The following is a 14,571-nucleotide window of genomic DNA, read 5'->3' on the forward strand; positions in this document are numbered from 1 at the left end:
TCAAATCATTTTATTTCAAAAACTGATAATAATGGAACAATGATAGTAGATTCAACAGATATCTATGGATCAATAGTGCTGTTAAATAATATTGAAACCATAATTCCCAATTTGGCAACCAGTAATGTCTATGTTAAGCCGTCTACCGATGTATTTGGGTCTGCCATTACAAACACTAAAACATATCACGAATTCGCTACTATTGAACATTCTACAGATATCTTTCGACCTTTGGATGTAAATGAAAAAACAGATATCTTCGGTTCTCCTGCCATAATTTCAAATAGAGTTAATTATGAATCAAATATAATGAATTCCACGGATACCTATGGTTCTCCAGATCAAACAGCTAGTGTACTAACAGTAATTCCGAGGTCGATGTCCACTGACGTTCATGGATCTGTTATTTTTGTGGCGTCTTCAGATAATGTTAAATTACTCACAGAAAACGCAAAAACGGATCTATTCGGTTCCCCAGTAGTTGATTCCAGAACTGATATTTATGATTCCGAAATTATGGATTCCAGAGATATCACCAATCACCAATCGAGTCAGCAATCGATAATTCATAGTTCGGTGTTACGTGATGCCCACGGATTATCTGTAGTACAGTCTTATTCAGATAGTTTTGAGCGTATCAATGCAAATCATGAAACAGTTAATATATTCGATTCTTCAATTATAATTTCTAAAACAGATATTTATGGATCAGATTCGACCGCTATCTATGGTTCTCAAATTTTAACATATAATCGTGGAACTGCTACAGATAATGTTGGGTCTTCGGTAGTAATCACTAAAACAGATATTTATGGATCAGATATAAAAGATTCGACCGATATCTATGGTTCTCAGATTTTGACAGACAATCGTGGAACTGCTACAGATAATGTTGGGTCTTCGGTAGTAATCACTAAAACAGATATTTATGGATCAGATATAAAAGATTCGACCGATATCTATGGTTCTCAGATTTTGACAGACAATCGTGGAACTGCTACAGATAATGTTGGATCTTCGGTGGTAATCACTAAAACAGATATTTATGGATCAGATATAAAAGATTCGACCGATATCTATGGTTCTCAGATTTTGACAGACAATCGTGGAACTGCTACAGATAATGTTGGATCTTCGGTGGTAATCACTAAAACAGATATTTATGGATCAGATATAAAACATTCGACCGATATCTATGGTTCTCAGATTTTGACAGACAATCGTGGAACTGCTACAGATAATGTTCGGTCTCCGGTAGTAATCACTAAAACAGATATTTACGGACCAGAATTAATATATTCATCCGAAAACTATGGTTCTCATATTTTGACAGATAGTTTGGGATCATTAATTCCTATGTCGGTATCTACAGATCCTTCCATGGATATCTTTGGGACTTTGATTATAAATCGTAAAACAGATATATTTGGTTCTCCAATTATAATGTCTAATACTGGCAATTATGATACAGATTCTCGAATTCTGTCAGATAGTGCTGTGTCATTCAATCCGAGGTTGGTAGCCACAGGCGTTCATGGATCTGCTATCGTGGAGCCATCTACAAATCTTAACGGGTCTCCCATTGTCAAAACTGATGTATTCGGTTCTCAAGTAGTAATGTCTCACATTGATATTTATGGATCAAACATAGTAGATTCCAAAGATATCTCTGGTTCACAAATTTTGACAGTCGGTCTCCAATCATTAAGTCACGGTTTAACATCAACTGCTGTCCATGGATCCGCTGTAGTACGGCATTCAAAGGATATTTTTGGACCCATCGCTTCAAATCATACAACAGCTATATTTGTTTCTCCAATTATGATTTCTGAAACACATATTTATGGATCCAATATAAGATATTCTACAGATATCTATGGTTCTCAGATTGTAGCAGATGATATTAGCCCAGCAATTCGTATGCCGGTATCCACTGACGTCCAACGACCTGCTTCTGTTCAGTCATCTACAGATATTATTGGATCTGCCGTAGTGACAGATAATCTTGGGCCTGCCAGTATATACGTATCCACAGATATTCATGGATCTGCGTTTGTTGAGCCATCTACAGATAATCTTGAATCTCCGATAGCAATCACTGAAACAGATGCGCCCGGTTCTTCTGTGGGAATTTCTCAAACTGATATTTACGGATCAGAATTATTATATACAACCGATATATTTGGTTTTCGTATTTTGACAGATAGTGTTGGAACAATAATCCGCATGTCTTTATCTACTGATGTTCATGGGTCCCCTATCACAGAGCCTTCCACAGATAACTTTGGATCTTTGATTGTAAATCATAGTACAGATATATTTGGTTCTCCAGTTATAATTTCAAATACTGGTAATTATGAATCAGATTACACAGACATATATGGCTCTCTAATTAAGTCAGATAGAATTGTGTCATTAATTCCGGGGTTGGTATCCACAGACATTCATGTATCTGCTATTTTTCAGCCACCTACAGAAAATATTGAATCGCTTGTATTGAAAACAAAAACGGATATAATCGGTTTCCCAGTAGGAAGTTCCCAAACTGATATTTACGGATCAGAATTAATATATACAACGGATATCTTTGGTCATAATATTTGGACAGACAGTCTTGGGTCATTAATTCGTATGCCGGCATTTACTGGTGCTCATGGATCTCCTATCACACAGAGTTCCACTGATATATCTGGATCTTTGATTGTAAGTCATAAAGCAGATATATTTGAGTCGCCAATTATAACTACTTCCCAGGCTGGTAATTATCAATCTATTATTGCAAAAACTAAAACTTATGAATCCGCTATCACAGAGCCTTCCATCGATATCTTTGGATCTTTGATTGGAAGTCATAAAACGGATATATTCGGTTCTCGATTTATATTTTCAAATACAGTTAATTCTGAATCAAATATAGCTGATTCCACAGACATCTATGGCTCTCTAATTCCATCAAGCAGTGTTCTGCCATTACATCCGTCGTCGATATCCACAGACGTTGATGGATCTACTATTGTAGTAATTAATAAAACAGAGTTTTATGGATCAGAAATGCTTAATTTCTATGGTTCGAAATTTTTAGCAGAAAGTTTTGGACCAGTATCCACTGACGTCCATGGTTCCGATATTGTTGATCCATCTGGAGCCCTCGTAGAGAAAACAAAAACAGATGCATTCGGTTCGCCAGTAGTAACTTCTAAAACTGACATTTATGGAGCAGAAATTATAAATTTAACTGATGTTTATGGTTCTCAACTTTTGAGAGATCATCGTGGATCTTCAATAGTAAATATAGCTACCATGGAAACTTCAACAGGTATTGTTGGATCTTTGATTGTAAATTATAAAACAGACACACTTGCTTATTCAATTTCAAATACTGGTAATTATGAATCAGATTCCCCAATTCGTCTAGAAAGTGATCTGTCATTAATTCCGAGGTCGGTATCGACAGACGTTCATGGATCTGCTGTTGTTGAGCCTTCTAAATATCTTAACGAGTCTTCCATAGTCAAAACAGATATATTCGGTTCCCCAGTAGTAATAACTCACACTGATATTTACGGGTCAGAAATACTAGATTCCAAAGATACCCCTGGTTCTCAAATTTTGACGGATAGTCATCAATTATTAATGCATACGTTGGTATCCACTGATATCCATGGATCCGCTGTAGTACAGCCTTCCACGGATATCTTTGGATCTCTCATTGCAAATAATCCAACAGATTTATTCGGTTCTCCATACATAATTTTCAAAACTAATAATTATCCATCTGCTAATAAAGAGTCAACAGATATCTATGGTTCTCAAATGCTAGCAGACAGTCGTGGATCAGTAAATCGTTTGTCTGTATCCACCGACGTTCATGGATCTGCTATTATTGAGTCAGGTGGAGATACTTTTGAATCTGGTATAGTAAAAAGTAAAACAGATCACGGATCTGCTCTGATAATAGATTCTACAGGTATCTTTGATTCTCAAAATTTAACTGATAGCTTTGTTTCAGTAATTACTATAGCCAATGACTCTCACGGATCCGTTTTACACCTGCCTTCTACAAATATATTAGGATCGCCCGTAGTAAACACTAAAACAGATGGGTTGTTTTCCCCAGTTGTATTTTCTCAAACTAATACTGTCATAGATCCGTCCACAGATATTTATGGATCTACGATTGTAAATCTTCAAACAGATATATTCGGTATTCCAATTGCAATTTCCCAAACTGACGTTCGTGGATCTGATAATGTTAAGCCATCTATAGATAGATTTGGATCTCTCGTAGTAAAACCTAAATGGGAAACGAAAGATTCCACAGACATCTATGGTTCTCTAATTTATGATTCCGTTAGCACTATTATTAAGGGTTCGGCTGTAATCGAACCTTCAACTAATAGTTTCGTACCTCTTATTGAAAATTATCTGACAGATATATTCGGTGACTCAAATATCAATACTGATGTTTCTGATTCAAAAATAAAAGAATTTACAGATATACATGGATCTCCAGATCTTGCCTTTAGTGACGTATCTGTACCCCCTATTTTAATTTCAACTAACGTTCGTGGCTCCCCTATCCTGGAACCTTCTATAGATATTTCTGGACCTTTAATTGGGAATGATAACACAGATATGTTCGGCTCTCCAAATCTAGTTTTGAAAACTGATTTGAATGGCAATATAATAATAGATTCTAAAGATATCCATAGCTTACATGGTTTGTATGTTTCAAGCAGTGTCATTAAAACAGAAAGTGGTAACAGGTTGTTAGAAAATAGTATCGGTGATAACATTAAATCAGAACTAATTTCAAAATCATCCTTTTCATTAAATTCATTCCATACTTTTGGTAATATACTTCCCAATTCCAATCAAGTTAATGAATTAAAGGTAGGTGTGATAACTTTATACGTATATATAACGTGTTAAAGGGTTTTCATTGTAATACTAATTTGTATTGGGTGATTGGAAATTAATAAAATAGTATGAGTTTATCTTATTGATTTGTTTATGGGTGTGTCGTATTAATTCCTAACACTTTTATTTCCCGTTATATATGTAATGGCGTATTTTATTAGTTTGTTTATTTAATCCCTAATGTTTTGCTGCTGAATGTGATTGGGTACGTCATTTTGTATATGTAAATGTTGGTTCTGGGGTTCTGGGTGTTATGATGAACTAGTAATGATACTTTATAATACTGCACTTCAATATTTTATATATGTACACCGTTAATTATTTATGTCCTAAATCCTTTTATTAAAAATAAATAGAAACAATGACACTCCCAGTCCATATAAAGGATATAACCAGATATACTTTTCCAAAAACATCCTTACACTTCTAGCTATCGGATATGATCTTGGTAATCTTTAATACTAGCAATGTAAATCATGATGCTTGTGTTTCAGAATTCGGAATCAGATTCTGTATCGAGTGAAGCATCATCAGTTATTGTGTCAGAGATTTCGGCGACATCTACACTGGGAGTTAACCCAGAAAGCACAGCTTCATCAACTACAGGTATGTACAAGTATAATTTTCTCGAATAACAACTGCTACCTTTTCTAACAATCCAAATGGATTTAGATCACTGGTAATTTGCCATTGATTCGGTGACTTCCAGATTAATATCAGATACTATTAAATTTGTTTCTTTTTAGATGTCAATCCAGCAACATCACTGGTACCTGGGAGCACCAGTATTACATCCAACCCAACTACGAGAACCGTTATCATTCCAACACGATCTGTATCCGACAAACCAGGTTAGTTTGTCAAGTACAATAGAAGTCCGTCCTGAACATTTTTTAGAATCAAGTTCCTGTGGACGATTTAAGACACAGGATATACCACTCTTTTTCGAATTCCAACTTTCAATATGGAACCTCGATGTCTCTTCCCATCGGGGTGTCGTTTTTAGTCCAATCCGAGCGACTAGACGTTGTTTCTTGTCATGAACTGCGTTATACACAAGCAAATACTAAGTCGGAAAATCCCGAGAAATTTCTCGCAACCCCGGCGAGTGAGAGGTCGGAACCGCTTGATTACTGATCCACCATTGCTCCCACTACTACAAATGAATGTTTGAATGAAATTTTACGTTCTACTTTTCGGCATACGTTATACAGTGTGCTATAGCAGCAAATGAATTCCAAACGTCAAGGATTCTTTTGCATGCACCCCAATGGACCTCGGAGTTTCGTCCAGTCCGAACGACTGGACGTTAATCTTTGCTTTAATAAGACATGTATTAATATTTTTCAGACGCATTGATTATTGTGGGATCTTTGTCAGCTTTGATGTTTGTTCTAATTTTAACTGTCTTTATGTGTTTATGCTGTAGATATTATGGGTAAGAATATTATCTAAATATAGATTTTTCTCCCCAAATATATGTATCTGGACGATTAAAATTATACATATTTTTTTCCCCCCATCCAAATTGCCTTTATTTCACAAATAGCAGGAACAGACTCGTAATTTATTTATTTTAACGCTTCGGTGCATTATCGCCGCAATCGAGCTTGTCACTGAATAAAATGAAAGGGAAATAACTCTTATATGCCAAAATAAAGGATTCAGACCACCAAGTTATCTCCCTTTGACTTTAACTTTAATTCGTGTCCATTTGTCCTGCTCCACCCTTCCCCCAAAATTTAGGTGGGTGGAACGCTCGCCACCACAGACACTGGAAAATGTGGAATTTAAAGCTTGTAGGAGGTTGAACATAGAAATTTTGAGATACAGAATTTTTAAATAGAGACAGAACGTCTACAAATAGTCGCTAACTATTGGTCCTAATCCATGATCTTATTCCTTTTTCACAGATCTAGAGGACGTCGCAGATCTTCAATATCAGATGTGTGCTCAACAGCAAGCAGTGATAAACTGACAATACCTAGGCCTTTTGTTAATGTTTCAGCACCACGTTATTTACATCCTCACAGCACGTGGCGATCAAGTAATACTTACGCTGATATGCCGTTATACTATCCCAAGTAAAAATACCCCAATGAGTAGCCATAATTAACTAGATTAATAAGCGTAGAAAATGCGCAAAAATCATTACGCAAACAACGAAATAAAGCAGTTGATTTGAAATACAACGTAGGGAATGTTGGTGTGTTGTAATTGTGCAGGACAGACGCTGGTTTTAGAACTAACATGGTGCTAACAATGATCTTCAATAGATATCCCACATCATACATTTGTATATAATGTAAATTAATATGAGTAAGAATTGAATGCGTGAAATGTTTATTGGGAGTCGTAATAATTTCGATACGCATTTCGCAACATTAGCCGTGGTCGGAATATAGTTGTATTGTTGTTGTACTGTAAGATTATCAATAATTCAGATCATGTATTTTAGTGGGTATATAATGTCTGTTTTTAAATTTCTACCAAGTGTTTAAAAATATTTATATATTGCCCAATTTATTTATTACGCTATTATCATATTTACTTACACTAATTTTGTTGCGGGTCAACAGGTTTTGCAATGCATAAGAAATTGCTTATATAAACAATAAACCATGATAATCTCAGCTTATTACTATTAATTCATTACGATCACTTTAAAGAGACAACAAGTCAGAAAAAGGGCAAATATATACATAACCAAGAAACATATTGGTTACAAAATTATCCAAAAGAAACAGTTCTAATATATATTATGGCATGCGGAAGTTTATATTAGCTTTTACTGAGTTCACAACGCCGTCTTTATCCCTCGCTGGTGCCATAGACGGAGTATAAATTCCTTGTGTATCCTCTGAGATTTTGGCGAAAGTTTTATATGAACTATTGTTTTGATATATCTTGTGAGTTTACCATTGACGCGTCTAGAATACTTAGTGATCTATCTACCAACTTATACCGTAGGTAATTAGATCACTTGTGTGATAGACCCTCCAATTATTTAAGACTATTGAGATCTTATTTGTCTTTGATTTAAATAATAAAAACGTTAATTGTGCCCTTCTGACATATTGTCTCTTTTCAAATTTATTTTTAATTATAGTCATCAATATATTCATAAATATCCAACTCTTAATAAGTGAACAATGCACCCTCTATTTATTTTTCTTATTGATATCATCATGTTTAATGGAATAAAGGTCTAACGATGTTCTACTGGAACTGAAATCGTTTGCCTCATAATTCTGTGTTTAGTTCCTCATCATTTAATAATCATAATAAGCTGAGAGCAGATCATCATTTAGATTTTTTTAATATTCAAATTGGATGTTACAGGTTTTTAAAGTGCTTTGAGTCATATTAGTGCTACTTATATGTGTGTTATAAGATTAATAAGATTATTAAATATATTTATAGCAACGTGTGGTATTCTATGTGTTGATTCTTGGTGGGGGAATGTTAATAAATTAAGAATGTATCGAGTATTGCTCTCTACCCGATTCTGGGAACACCACTGGATTCCACTTGAGACATGAGAATACTAATTATAAAGGCATCTCATGACGGAAACTCGATCCCTTGCCATCGACTCAATATTCTCATTAATTAGATTTATTAGTTAGTACCTGTTAGTTATAAACAGATCCTCTGTATATCTGATATATTATCTGGTCTGATAAGAAACCAATTGACCGAGCTGAATCAAGCGAAGTTTGGTACAGTGTAAAAAAAAACAACCACTACAGTCGTTGCGAGGAGGAACTGCATTCCAGCAAAGCACTTAAGATGCGTTATGTATGAGTTACATCTCCCTATTGCATGTTTTTATTTTGGCTTAGAATATTACATAAATTATTATTTAGACATTTATTAACATGACAAGCCCATAATCAGATGGCTGAGATTTAAATGGATAATTGAGACTTAGCCTCGGTGGTCAAGCACCGTTGCAACGATAATAAACAGTCTACGTTACATCTTTAAACAGGCATATCTTCGCTCAGAATAAAGTAATTTGAATGAAAAATATATTTGAACTAGTATAACAAGAACGGTCAGCTCTATATCTAAATCTTACAGAATGCATCTTTAAATAAGAATCCCCTACGCGTATCCAGTCCAGATTGTACTAATTGGGGTATACTGATCAGAATAAAATTACATATGTTGCAGTACTTACAGATGTGAGAAGATAAGAAATGTGACACCTGATCCTTCTAAAAACTGATGTAGTGCGCCGTGTTGGACGCAATAAACAATTACCAAAAGAGACGATAATGAATAAAGTCGTCGTATTATAGCTTCTTGAATATTTATCAGAGTAATTGGCGTAGGACTCTAAATCTAGTTTATACCCGTCATGTTTAGGTATAACAAGTACGAGTATACTACAATCTGATTAAAACACAGATCCTATTTCGTTTCGCTTTTATAGTTCAAAATTTCGTTTAACTTGTCTTTACTACACTAGGATCTAAAAGAGTTGTTAACATTTGTCGTGTTCTGGATGATGTGCGGGGTTTGCCAATGAAACGGACTGTTATAGCAAGTTCTTGGCCTTTTGGTGCACGGAACTGTGGGTAAACCACTAGAAACGTCAACGCTGATTGATTTATCAATGTCTGACGCACTAGTGTCAAAAGCCGCTCGTTTGACCCCCTGGCGCGAACTCCCACTATAATTTGTCGGATCTTCGTGTAGTGTAGGCCATCGAAAGCATAAAAATACGAAACGAAATACAGATCTGTATTTTAATCTGTATTTAGATTGAGTATACTATGGACCAGGAACTTAGTATGGCGTCATCACTGCCATCTTGGAATTGTGAAGTAATATGAAAAAAAACCAATCGAAATCGGTCAATGGATGCGCAATTGTACAAAGAACAATTATGCCAAGTTGCATGTCGATCGTACTTCAATTGTGGGACCGTCGGGCTTTTTTCGAAAAGCGTCGCCACCAACAACATGAACAACAACATGAGTAGCGCTTGAGGACCAATTCCTTTTCCAAAAGGGGGTTGGGTGGCCGAATGGACCAGAAGGTATGCCATTGAGTAAGGTGACGTGGTTTCGATTACCCGCTTCTACGTGACAAGGAGTAGGGTCGCCTGTCTAAGATCGTGGGTTTTCTCCGGGTCCTCCGGTTTCTCCCCACTGCTAAAGACCCCTACGCGCAAGCGAATTATTGATATAAAATTGAACCATAGGTTAGTTCCGAAATAACCAAGTTTTTGTCGAGTGGGCGTTACCTTCCCCCTCTCTCTCTCTCTCTCTCTCTCTCTCTCTCTCTCTCTCTCTCTCTCTCTCTCGCTTTTCCAAAAAAGACCGAATTAAATATTAACTTGTTTATTTCAAGCCATTAAATACATTATGCTATACAATATAATGTTCTATATTATAAATAAATGAAAACTGTTATTCTACTAAAAGCATATGATTAATTTACGAAAAGGCACCGGAAATATAATGTAAATATTATCAGCTTGACAGTGGTTCGAGAGTTTAGATGCCAGTTTGCTTTAAATTGTCATAAACATTTACATTTCACTAAATGGCGCTAACATAAGAAAAACCTACTCATATTAGTTTTAATAATGACAAATATGTTCACATATATATTGTTTTTAATATTAAACCCCGATATAACTACGTATTATAAATATATATACTGATAATGTACATAATAAATCGTAAAGGACAATCAAACGAAAGACAAAATCGAAAAATTTTCAGTGAATTTCTTAAATGGGACATTAAAGACATTAGTAGTCGATACTGAAGTTCATGGATGAGTAAGCATATCCTGCCATACAAGGGACACCCACCATAATATAAAATCATAACCTAGCGAATTCCCAGAACTGCCAATTAAGAATATATGACCACCAATCTTAAATATGACCACTAGTTTTATATATTCCAATCCGTTTAAATTATAATAACATTTTTCAATATAACAATATGATTTAAATATAGCCACCCGTTTTGAATATGCCATCCTGGTATAAAATTAACAACCTGTTTCGAAGATAACAACCTGTTTGAAAATAACAACCTCTTTGGAAAATAACAAACTGTTTGGAATAGGGCAAACTCTTCCGGTTTATCCATAACAACCTGTTTAAATTACAATATCCTTTTTTAAATGAGACAACCGGTTTTAAACATATTACAGCCGATTTCAAATAACAACCTGGTTCAAATAACAACCTGGTTCATATAATATAACAACCTGTTTAAGAATTTGTGTTAGATCTAGATGTTACCCATTCTGAGAATGGATGCATGGATTGAGCAGAAACAGAGACTATTAGTATCCATGAAATCTTCATGAAAATTATTTTTAAAGTATACACATTTAAAAATGTAGCGTACAATCAGAATGGGTAACATTTTGTTTGGGGGGGGGGGGCGGGGGGGACAAGTTGCCTCGTTATTCAGGTTTATGAAAATGGCAAACTGATGATGTGATGGTGCACAAACAACATCAGAAATATATTGTATATTCAGCACAGCCTAATTTAGATAAATATAACGTAATAACTATTCATAATCTTGTTTTAATTTTGTTTGGCATCTTGCCAATGGTTATTTTAAAGCTTTATGAATGCAAATTTCTCCAGCTGTGGGATGTTTTATATTATATCATCAAAATATTAACCAGTAATTCATATTTATCCTAAATAATTTCTCGTCCAGAATGCAACAGAATACCAATAAACTATGAAATTAGGTGTAGGAATACCGCACTACACACATACAAAAACGATAAGAATCCAAGAGACAAACTACAAGGTATCTGCCAGGTAGGCAAATAATGCGTACTCTTTCTAGAACACCAGATATCGTTTCTTAATAAAGTTCACATAATTAACATTATATATACCATAGCGCAATATCAGCCATTTATAAACATGCTAAAATATAGACCGATAAGGAAATTTGGGTTGCAGAGGAATACGCCATATTGATTTTAACCAACTATGTATAAATTATGCTGATTCACAATTACAGGAAAATAGCTCTGATTGAATCTGTTTAGTGAATGATAGTATTTGGCGTGTGCCTTTGATCACGATGGGTTAGCTATAACTCGAGTCACATATCAAAATACCTAATGTTTTACTTTGGTCAGTATTCGAAAATACGAGAACAACGTTCCTGAAGACGTTCAATAAAAGAGGAGGATCTCTTAGCTTGCTCCTTTTAATACTGAATTCACCAGTACATGAAATAATTCCTTGTAAGCAGACCGTACATAACGTCCGTGAAGTTCGTCGGCCACATGCCGTAAAGCTTTTGTCACAAACGCTATAGACTCCCCGTGTAACTGTCCCATTCTGATTATTGGCGAATTGGCCAATTCGTCTTTCGTTATATCCATTCTGTACACCGATGGTAATACTAGTTCTGGTTTATTGGTTTCCATAATTTCTACCTAAATGATATATATTAAACAATATAGTATATTATGTACAAATAGAGGATTTATTACATTGAATTGTTATCAGATAACCCATATCCACTATAGCGTGCGCATTGTATTTCTATTTCACAATCTGCATGATAACGAACCACATCATAAATTGTATCATAATAATATACGCAATATTGTAAATCTTTTGTAAAGGCACACAATTAAAATTATATCATCTAAACAATTGCAATATCTTAGCTCACTGGGTCGGGGTATAGAGGTTGATGGGCGTGGCGTCCTACTTTCTGCACCAACCTGGCTAATTAAGACAGGTATACGGCATACAGTGTGCTATTGGAGGTTTGGTCATTTTGCCCCGACAGTGGCTTTTCGCTTCAATGGATGCCTACTGTCAAGGGCTATTTTAACTGCACGCCAACATACGACCACGACTTGACACTGTTCCTTGTCCCCCACCCCACCCGTTCTACCCCATATTGTCTTTCATTGATTAACATGGTGTGCTTTTGACCCCAGACATGTACGGGTATGGTTGCCTGTCTGACCGCGTTGGTTTTCTCGGGGTCTTCTATCACATTTGAACGAGACAATGAGTAATATAGTCACCTTTCCAAAGACTATGGACGGGTTAATACCGAAATTACTTTTTTTTAATGGATCAGTTCTGTAAAAAAAATGACTAGATTAGTAATGAATGAATGAATGAATGAATGAGGTCCAAAAGATCATAAATTAGAAAAAGTACACAACCTAATTTCAACAAGACGTCATTTTATCCATACCTTCATATAATTTAATCATGTGATATGAAAACAAGCCGCTTAATACACCAACTAGTAAACAAACACGATGTAAATATATATTTATCTTGGTATGATATATTACGCTTGTGTTAGCGCATACATAACTAGCGTGGGAGGGCGTAGATAAAATATAATTATAAGTCCTATTTAATACGCTACAATATTCTCGTATAGCCTACTAATATCAGTAAAATATGCATGATAGTTATTTCTGACATTTTTAATTGGGGTTTATTCTAGACGGATTCGAACACGAGTAGATTGATCGAAACGTACGCCACTGTCCAGGCAAAATTCTTTTGGCCCCCTTCGTGTTACAGCAGTCATCATAGAAGCTAAACCTATGTTAATCTGAAATTAACATTGATAAAATATCGACTGTTTTATTTTGTCTAGAATGATCCCATATCGTTTGTTTGACATTCATTACGACGTAACTGTATTTTCATAACCCTGTGATGAGCTATTTATAGAATTAAACCAGTGTATGTAAAATATATGTCAAAACAACAACAACGAACGTAAGCTATGTATTACTCACCGTACATATTAAAATAGGCCAGCAAAAGTGTGGTTTAAAATATTATGTTGACTCTTATCTGTCGTTGTCCGTCCTTTTATCTTTGACTGGACGCAGATGCGGTCAGTTCTCTATTCGTGAATGTAGAATTTATTGATCGAGTGAGTCTCTAGCCAGGCCGGATTACACCCCGAACCACACGCCTGCTAAACGATAAAGCCGTCTGCTTTATTTATAGTAAAAAGGTCAGAGTTCACGGCTGGTTTAGTTTTCATATCTTATTTGTACAAAATAAAACTCTGCGCTGTGGATTTGATAGGGTTTTTTTAAAGAGGAATATTGTAGACCTTTGATCTTAAGCCTTGTTGTTGCATGGAAACGAGCCAATTTATTTACGTAATTCATTAAAAAGTCCGTATGACCTATACTTGTTTTATCAAATACACATGTTTAATTCATAAATCTTGATAATAAACAGAGATATAGGGAAACTCATGTGGTGGCTTTCGGGAACAGTGATTTGGGTCTTTGAGATGGGGAAAACAGCACATCCATAAAGATGGTTGAGATGGGGAAAACCGCACATCCATAAAGGCGTTTCAAGTACAAGAACCCATGGCAGAATTCAAAATGGAATGAAATGAAATGGGGTTTAACGTCCTACTGTTCTGCTCCGAACTGGGCTAATGACGGGCATACGCCATACAGTGTGCTATGAGGGAAATTTTGCCCCGACAGCGGCACTATGGCCTACTCTTATATCGAATTCCAACTGTCAAGGGATCTTTTATTGGTTGTATTTGGAGTAAATGAAATGTTAGAGCATTTTACTCTTAGTATTTATGTCTAATGTTTTTCCTTAAGTCTATAAGTATAATTGAT

The 14,571-nt window shown here is 35.4% G+C and overlaps 1 long non-coding RNA gene across 1 annotated transcript; it reads right to left on the reverse strand.

The window, feature by feature from the left end:
* Positions 1-10,258: 10,258 nt before the first annotated feature.
* Positions 10,259-13,920, reverse strand: LOC126814750 (uncharacterized). The gene is made up of 3 exons (XR_007677739.2): positions 13,711-13,920; positions 12,973-13,030; positions 10,259-12,366 (listed from the first exon to the last, which is right to left on the reverse strand). It is a non-coding gene; the product is annotated as an uncharacterized LOC126814750 (long non-coding RNA).
* Positions 13,921-14,571: the final 651 nt, after the last annotated feature.

Source organism: Patella vulgata, chromosome 3 (assembly GCF_932274485.2).
Source record: "Patella vulgata chromosome 3, xgPatVulg1.2, whole genome shotgun sequence".
Classification (NCBI taxonomy): Eukaryota; Metazoa; Mollusca; class Gastropoda; family Patellidae; genus Patella; species Patella vulgata.